The sequence below is a fragment of the Henckelia pumila genome, unplaced genomic scaffold (genome assembly GCF_033568475.1).
Source record: "Henckelia pumila isolate YLH828 unplaced genomic scaffold, ASM3356847v2 CTG_477:::fragment_1, whole genome shotgun sequence".
NCBI lineage: Eukaryota > Viridiplantae > Streptophyta > Magnoliopsida > Lamiales > Gesneriaceae > Henckelia > Henckelia pumila.
Genome location: NW_027331840.1, coordinates 749,969 through 757,963, shown reverse-complemented (window position 1 = coordinate 757,963; position 7,995 = coordinate 749,969).

Sequence of the window (7,995 nt, the reverse complement as noted above, 5' to 3'; positions counted from 1 at the left end):
AGAGGTGCAAACCTCAACAAACTGTCAAACTTCGCTACATACTCTTCAATATTCAGATTCCCTTGCCTCAGATTGGAAAACTCAGCTCCTTTATCTTTGCAATACGAGATAGGGAAGAAACATTTATAAAATTCAGATTTAAAAAGAGTCCAGGTAACTTCCGTACCTCTACCCTCAAAAGCTTTCTTTGACATGATCCACCAGTTCTTTGCAACCCCACGAAGCTGATGAATAACTAACCTGATTCGGCGGTCATCGGTGTAGTCGAGGGAATCGAACAACTGATCAATATCTTCCAACCAACTCTCACAGTCAACTGGATTTTTTGAACCCAACAACAACGACGGATTGAAAGACTGAAACCTCTTCAGCAAGGTTTCCATCGGTGTCGCTGTAGCATTCAACTCAACCGTTTCAGTACTAGCTTGCTCAGTTGCAGGAACAACTGGCGGTGGGTTTCTGTTTATCACTCGACGAGGACCCATCTGATAATCAAAGGTTAGGGCACGAGATAATTCAATCGCTACAAACAGTGCCCTTACAACCGCTTGAAATACCGAATACTAGTCGAGAACAAAAATAGTTATATCTCAAGTAGATCATGCTTTATTAATTTAAATCACACAACCATGTAATTCAAATAATGCTCAAACAATAAAGCATGCTCGCATGGAATTAAGTACACAAATAAATAATTCAAACACATGCAAGGAGCCATTGCACACAGACTCGATCTACCCCGCTCACTCTAGTTCGACCAAGAATCTTAACTCTATGATACCACTTAATGTGAGACCTCGGTTCTAAACAACTAATCTCGGATTAAACAACAATTAAGCGAACAAGAATCCAGGAGCAAAACAATTCAAAAGTTTTTTTTTTAAACGCCGCGCGCCCACGCGAGGCACCAAGCTCGCGCGTGCGCGGGCTTCATCACCCGAGACCAACCAAAGGCTCGCGCCCGCGCGAGGTACCAAGCTCGCGCGTGTGCGGGCAAACAATTCAGAGGCCCATCGAAGGCCTCGCCCGCGCGCGGAAGACCTGGGCAGAAAATGCTCAGGCTGCAGAAAAAAAAAAAGAAAGGATTCCGCGCTTGGTCCGACATGCCTTCAAATACATATGCAATAACAGGGTGTAGGGAAACACGCCATAACAAGTCATGCTTTCAGAAGGCCTAAAAACAACAAGAAGTCTAAATCGATACAACAACAACATACTTCGATTTTAGATTACAATCCGAATACAAACTAATTCGAATAACAAAACATATCAAGTTCGAGTTCTAACATGCTTCAATATTAAACTAGATAAACATGATAATTCGACTTCTAAACCGAGTCTCACTTCTACTACTTGCCCTCGAAGCTAACCATGCCTCTTCTGACTTGTTCCTGCCCCACCTGTTGCCAAGTACACATACAAAACAAAGCAACAGCCGGATAACCGGTGAGAACGACATTCCCAGTAAAAGCAACATAACAAGTAATACAAGTAACAATCATGCTTTCAATACAATAACGTAATCAATAAAAACTTAATGAAATGCATGTCTTTAAACAGGGATATCAAATATGATAACGAGGGATTGCTGCTGTGCTTTTGGGATCCCGAGGATAAGATCACGTAACAACTCACCGACTCTCCCAATCGAGGTGGTGCCACGTATCTCACTCCTCTAGACTTTGAGCAACTATAATGAGTATGATAGCACCAGACGAAACGACTACGACCTGGGCCACTCAATCATAGTTCCCAAACGTCTAAACAAAAAGGGCGGTTCTGCCCGCTGAAACAAGATTGGCTCAAGATGAATGCATAACAGAAACATAATCCTTTTAACAAAAGCCAATACAATCAAACAATACACAAGTTCCTCATGCTAGAACAAGTGTAGATGCAAGTATGTGATTTCAAAAGGGAAAACTCGAGAACCACAGTCCCGAGTATGCTATCCCGCTACGATGACTGCTTTTACCTTTCAATGCAGTAGCTCCCAACTCTGGATACGCTACAAAAGAGATTGTATCAACAACTACACAATCTAACCACAACAAGGCAACGGTTCAAGGAAAACTCTTTATACCGTTCTTCGTTCAATCTCTGAAATGATCAAACAGCTTCTAACTCAGGGCTTGACAACTCCAAACGAATCTGTTCAGATACAAGATATGATTGATCAATAACCACGATCAACTTACAAGCCAAGTTCATAACTCAAAAACGGTTCGAAATCTCCAAAACTCAAACCGACGGCATAACGGCTATAACTGAACAAACTGGATATGCAGACAGTAGTTCAATACCGATATCAACTCGATTCAAAGCTAATACAACAACAAAAAGACAAACCCAACAAATCTCAAAACCATGATTTTCGAAAATGGCTTCCAAAAATCATAACAAATCCGAACGTCGCTCTATTTCAAAACTGACAGATAATAAACGATCAGAACTCTGTAGAGAACAACATACTTGAATCTAGAACGATTCTAACAACATCCAAAAACTATAATGTATCCGATCGTAGAAAAACTTACAATATAACGAAGCTCTCGTTGCTGTGATCGCTAATCTGCCATCAGAAATAATTTCTAACGGACGGATCGACAAAATCGGAGAATTCAAAAGCTTGAAGAAATGTTTTGGGCACCTACAATGGAGGTTCACGCTTTGGGGAGGAAGGAGAAGTGATGAAAATAAAAATCTAAGTGTAGATAATATATTAAATCCCCTATTTGCGTTTTAGTCCCTGAAATTTCCAAAATTTGCAAAAAAACCCTGATCAAAATCAAGTCGGCTCGTGAACTCTGAAATCTCCGATTAACTCAAATAAACTCATTTAAGATAAAAACAAGGCGTTACACCAAGAGCATCCCGACCCTTTACCTGGTCCCGGGCCTTCCGCTTCACCAGCTGTCAACGTGCCATCTATGGCTCGTGCTTTGGAGGCCGGGTTAGGTGGTGAGCCGACCTCCCCTACTGCTGAGCTCTCCCCCCACCTGGTTCGTAAGAGAAAAACTATGGCGGAGCCCGAGATGGTCATTTTGAGTGACCCTGAAGAGGCGGTTCCTCTTTCTCCCTCATTCCAACCCTTGGCGCCATTTTACCAAGCTGCCCAGGGCTTTAGTTCCTTTGGTGCGAGAGAAAATATATTCCAGGCCGGGGCATCTGGTCGGGGAGTTCGAATGTTGAAAGACCTCCTAACCTCTGCAGAGCAGCTCCACCTCTACCACCAGAGCCCGAATGTGAAATAGAGGGCACCAACCGGGTTATATCCGTAAGTTTTCGATTCATAAGCTTAATGATATTCCGGTTTTCCCTTCTGACATCTTATACTTTTAGGGACTGCATATGCTGGTGGACAGCTACGAAGATGCAAACCGGTTGGGTAGGATTGAGACAGATCGGGCGCATGTGGAGGCTGATAAATCCCGGGCTGCTGTGGAGGAGAATAAAAAACTGGAACAAGAGCTGATTATGATGAGGCAGACTCATGATCAAGTAGTGTCCAGCCTCCCGTCTGCTCTAGGGATGGCTGAGCAAGCTCTTCACTCTGCCCAAGTGAATCTTGAGCAGGCTGAGACCAATCTGGGACAGAGCCAAGATGCTCTGATCATGGCAGAGGCCCGATCTACGGAAGCCAAAACTGAGGCGGCTCTTGCAAAGGACAAAGCTGAGAAGGCAATGTCCGTGGTGGAAAGCCGCTTGAAATCAGAAGAAGATTTGAAGGCCTCTTTCCTTTCATCTGCCGAATTCCAAAAAGAGGTAGTGGACAAGTCTTACTTCTTTTTTTAGACCGGCTTTTACAAGTGCCCAAATCAATTTGAGGAGGCCGGCCTGTGGTCCTCCGATAAAAAGGATTGTCCAGATTTAGACAAGGCCATTGACTCTCTTCCCAGTGCCATGGGAGACGAAGGTGCAGAGACGGTCCCCGTTCAAGGAGTTCTGACAACAAAAGACGGGGCCCTTCTGATAACCCAGCAACTTGAATTATTTGTTGTAATTGGGCCGTATGAGCCCCACCTCTTTGTAATCCTCTATTATTAATGCAATTTAAAGAGTTCTGTATCCATTGTTTAAGGTCTTATTTTCCTGTAAAAATAACAGAGTATATATTGCCAAGGGCTTATATATGCCTTGGGCTGAAGATGGGTGCCGGGGCCTTGAACCTCCCGGGCTTATATATTGCCAAGGGCTTATATATGCTTTGGGCTTAAGATGGGTGCCGGGTCCTGGAACCTCCCGGGCTTATATAGTGCCAAGAGCTTATATATGCCTTGGGCTTAAGATGGGTGCCGGGGCCTGGAACCTCCCGGACTTATATAGTGCCAAGGGCTTATATATGCCTTGGGCTTAAGATGGGTGCCGGGGCCTGGAATCTCCCGGGCTTATATAGTGCCAAGGGCTTATATATGCCTTGGGCTTAAGATGGGTGCCGGGGCATGGAACCTCCCAGGCTTATATAGTGCCAAGAGCTTATATATGCCTTGGGCTTAAGATGGGTGCCGGGGCCTGGAACCTCCCGGGCTTATATAGTGCCAAGGGCTTATATATGCCTTGGGCTTAAGATGCGAGCCAGGGCCTGGAACCTCCCGGGCTTATATAGTGCCAAGGGCTTATATATGCCTTGGGCTTAAGATGGGTGCCGGGTCCTGGAACCTCCCGGGCTTATATAGTGCCAAGAGCTTACATATGCCTTGGGCATAAGATGGGTGCCGGGGCCTGAAACCTCCCGGGCTTATATAGTGCCAAGGGCTTATATATGCCTTGGGCTTAAGATGGGTGCCGGTGCCTGGAACCTCCCGGGCTTATATAGTGCCAATGGCTTATATATGCCTTGGGCTTAAGATGGGTGCCGGGGCCTGGAACCTCTCGGGCTTATGTAGTGCCAATGGCTTATATATGCCTTGGGCTTAAGATGGGTGCCGGGGCCTGGAACCTCCCGGGCTTATATAGTGCCAAGGGCTTATATATGCCTTGGTGCCGGGGCCTGGAACCTCCCGGGCTTATATAGTGCCAAGGGCTTATATATGCCTTGGGCTTAAGATGGGTGCCGGGGCCTGGAACCTCCCGGGCTTATATAGTGCCAAGGGCTTATATATGCCTTGGGCTTAAGATGGGTGCTGGGGCCTGGAACCTCCCGGGCTTATGTAGTGCCAAGGGCTTATATATGCCTTGGGCTTAAGATGGGTGCCGGGGCCTGGAACCTCCCGGACTTATATAGTGCCAATGGCTTATATATGCCTTGGGCTTAAGATGGGTGCCGGGGCTTGGAACCTCCCGGGCTTATATAGTGCCAAGGGCTTATATATGCCTTGGGCTTAAGATGGGTGTCGGGGCCTGGAACCTCCCGGGCTTGTATAGTGCCAAGAGCTTATATATGCCTTGGGCTTAAGATGGGTGCCGGGGCCTGGAACCTTCCGGGCTTATATAGTGCCAAGGGCTTATATATGCCTTGGACTTAAGATGGGTGCCGGGGCCTGGAACCTCCCGGGCTTATATAGTGCCAAGGGCTTATATATGCCTTGGGCTTAAGATGGGTGCCGGGGCCTGGAACCTCCCGGGCTTATATAGTGCCAAGAGCTTATATATGCCTTGGGCTTAAGATGGGTGCCGAGGCCTGGAACCTCTCGGGCTTATATAGTGCCAAGGGCTTATATATGCCTTGGTCTTAAGATGGGTGCCGGGGCCTGGAACCTCCCGGGCTTATATAGTGCCAAGGGCTTATATATGCCTTGGGCTTAAGATGGGTGCCGGGGCCTGGAACCTCCCGGGCTTATGTAGTGCCAAGGGCTTATATATGTCTTGGGCTTAAGATGGGTGCCGGGGCCTGGAACCTCCCGGGCTTATATAGTGCCAAGGGCTTATATATGCCTTGGTGCCGGGGCCTGGAACCTCCCGGGCTTATATAGTGCCAAAGGCTTATATATGCCTTGGGCTTAAGATGGGTTCCGGGGCCTGGAACCTCCCGGGCTTATATAGTGTCAAGGGCTTATATATGCCTTGGGCTTAAGATGGGTGCCGGGGCCTGGAACCTCCCGGGCTTATGTAGTGCCAATGGCTTATATATGCCTTGGGCTTAAGATGGGTGCCGGGGCCTGGAACCTCCCGGGCTTATATAGTGCCAAGGGCTTATATATGCCTTGGTGCCGGGGCCTGAAACCTCCCGGGCTTATATAGTGCCAAGGGCTTATATATGCTTTGGGCTTAAGATGGGTGCCGGGCCTGGAACCTCCCGGGCTTATATAGTGCATAGGGCTTATATATGCCTTGGGCTTAAGATGGGTGCCGGGGCCTGGAACCTCCCGGGCTTATATAATGGAAAACCTTCTTTCATGATAAAATTCCTTCATTAATAAAACATTGAATATAAATCATTACACAAAATACTTCTTCAAATGTAAAGCATTTCATGGTCGCTTGAGGGGGAGTCCCTGTTTATTTTGTAGGTACCAAGTATTAGCACCGACTTTTCTGACAAGATTATACGGCCCCTCCCATCGGGCATCTAGCTTCCCCACTTCCCCTGCTGGATTAACTTTTTCAACACAAATTCTCCTTCCTGGAATTCCCGAGGCCTGACCTTCTGATTATAGGCTCTCATCACCCGAGCTCTATAGGCCTCTATTCTACGAGCCTCTTTCTCCCTTCGCTCTTCAATGAGATCCAATTCTTGTGCCCGGGCTCCTTCGTCTGTGTCCTCATATGCTTTAATCCGAGCTGAAGGCTGTCCAATCTCTACTGGAAAAATAGCCTCCGAACCATATACCAGGCTAAAAGGTGATTCTTGTGTTGCAGTATGAGGAGTGGTGCGATAGGCCCACAACACACTCGAGATCTCTTCGACCCAGTATTTCCCTATTCCATGCAGTCGCGCCTGTAAAGATCGAACAATAGTACGATTGGTTACCTCTGTTTGACCATTACTTTGGGGATAGGCAACCGAGGTGAAATCCTGCTTAATGCCCATCTCGGCACACCAGTCTGCTAATTTTTTCCCCTGAAATTGCCTGCCATTATCCGAAACCAGCTTTCTCCGTAACCCAAACCGACATACTATGTTTTTCCATAAAAACTTCATCACCTCGGCCTCTGTTATTTTTACCAAGGGCTCTGCCTCCACCCACTTGAAAAAATAATCAACAGTTACCAACAAGAACTTCTTCTGGGCCTGGGCTAGTGGAAAAGGTCCCACTATGTCTAGACCCCATTGGTCAAAGGGGCAGGATGCCCATACCGGGTTCAAGTTGCTTGCCGGGCTATGTTGTACATTGCCGAACCTCTGAAATCCTTCAAGAGACCGGGCAATCTTGGATGCGTCTGCCTGCAAAGTGGGCCACCAGTATCCTGATAACATCACCCTTCGGACCAGACTCATAGACCCTCCATGGTTTCCACAACATCCTTCGTGCACTTCACGCAAGACATATTCGGTTTTCCCTTCCTCCAAACATTTGAGCAAAGGGCCCTGGTAGGAACGCCTATACAGCTTTCCTCCCAAGATAGCAAACCTGGTTGCCTGTCTTCGTACGATTCGGGCTTGTCCTTTGTCCTCTGGGAGATTTCCCTGAGTTAAGTACTTGACAATCGGGGCCTTCCATGTGTTTTATTGGAAGACCGGGGCCCGAGCTTCTATGGCAGCCACCGTTTCCCTTTGCATAAGGGATCTTTCACTATCACTTTCCCCAGCCGCCGCTCTTTTAGTCAAGGCGTCTGCTTCCGTATTTTCCTCCCGGGGTATCTGCTCTATACTCCAGGTGCTAAAACTGGCCCCGAGCTCTTCGATCATCTTACAATACTTTATCAATTTATCCTCTCGGGTACAAAAGGTTTTGTTTACTTGCTGAACAACCAACTGAGAGTCAGAATAAATTATAATATGACTTACCCCGACTTCCCGAGCTCGTTGCATCCCAGCTATCACAGCCTCATATTCAGCTTCATTGTTGGAGGCCTGGAAATCTAGCTTTATGGCTATCTCCATCTTCTCTTGAG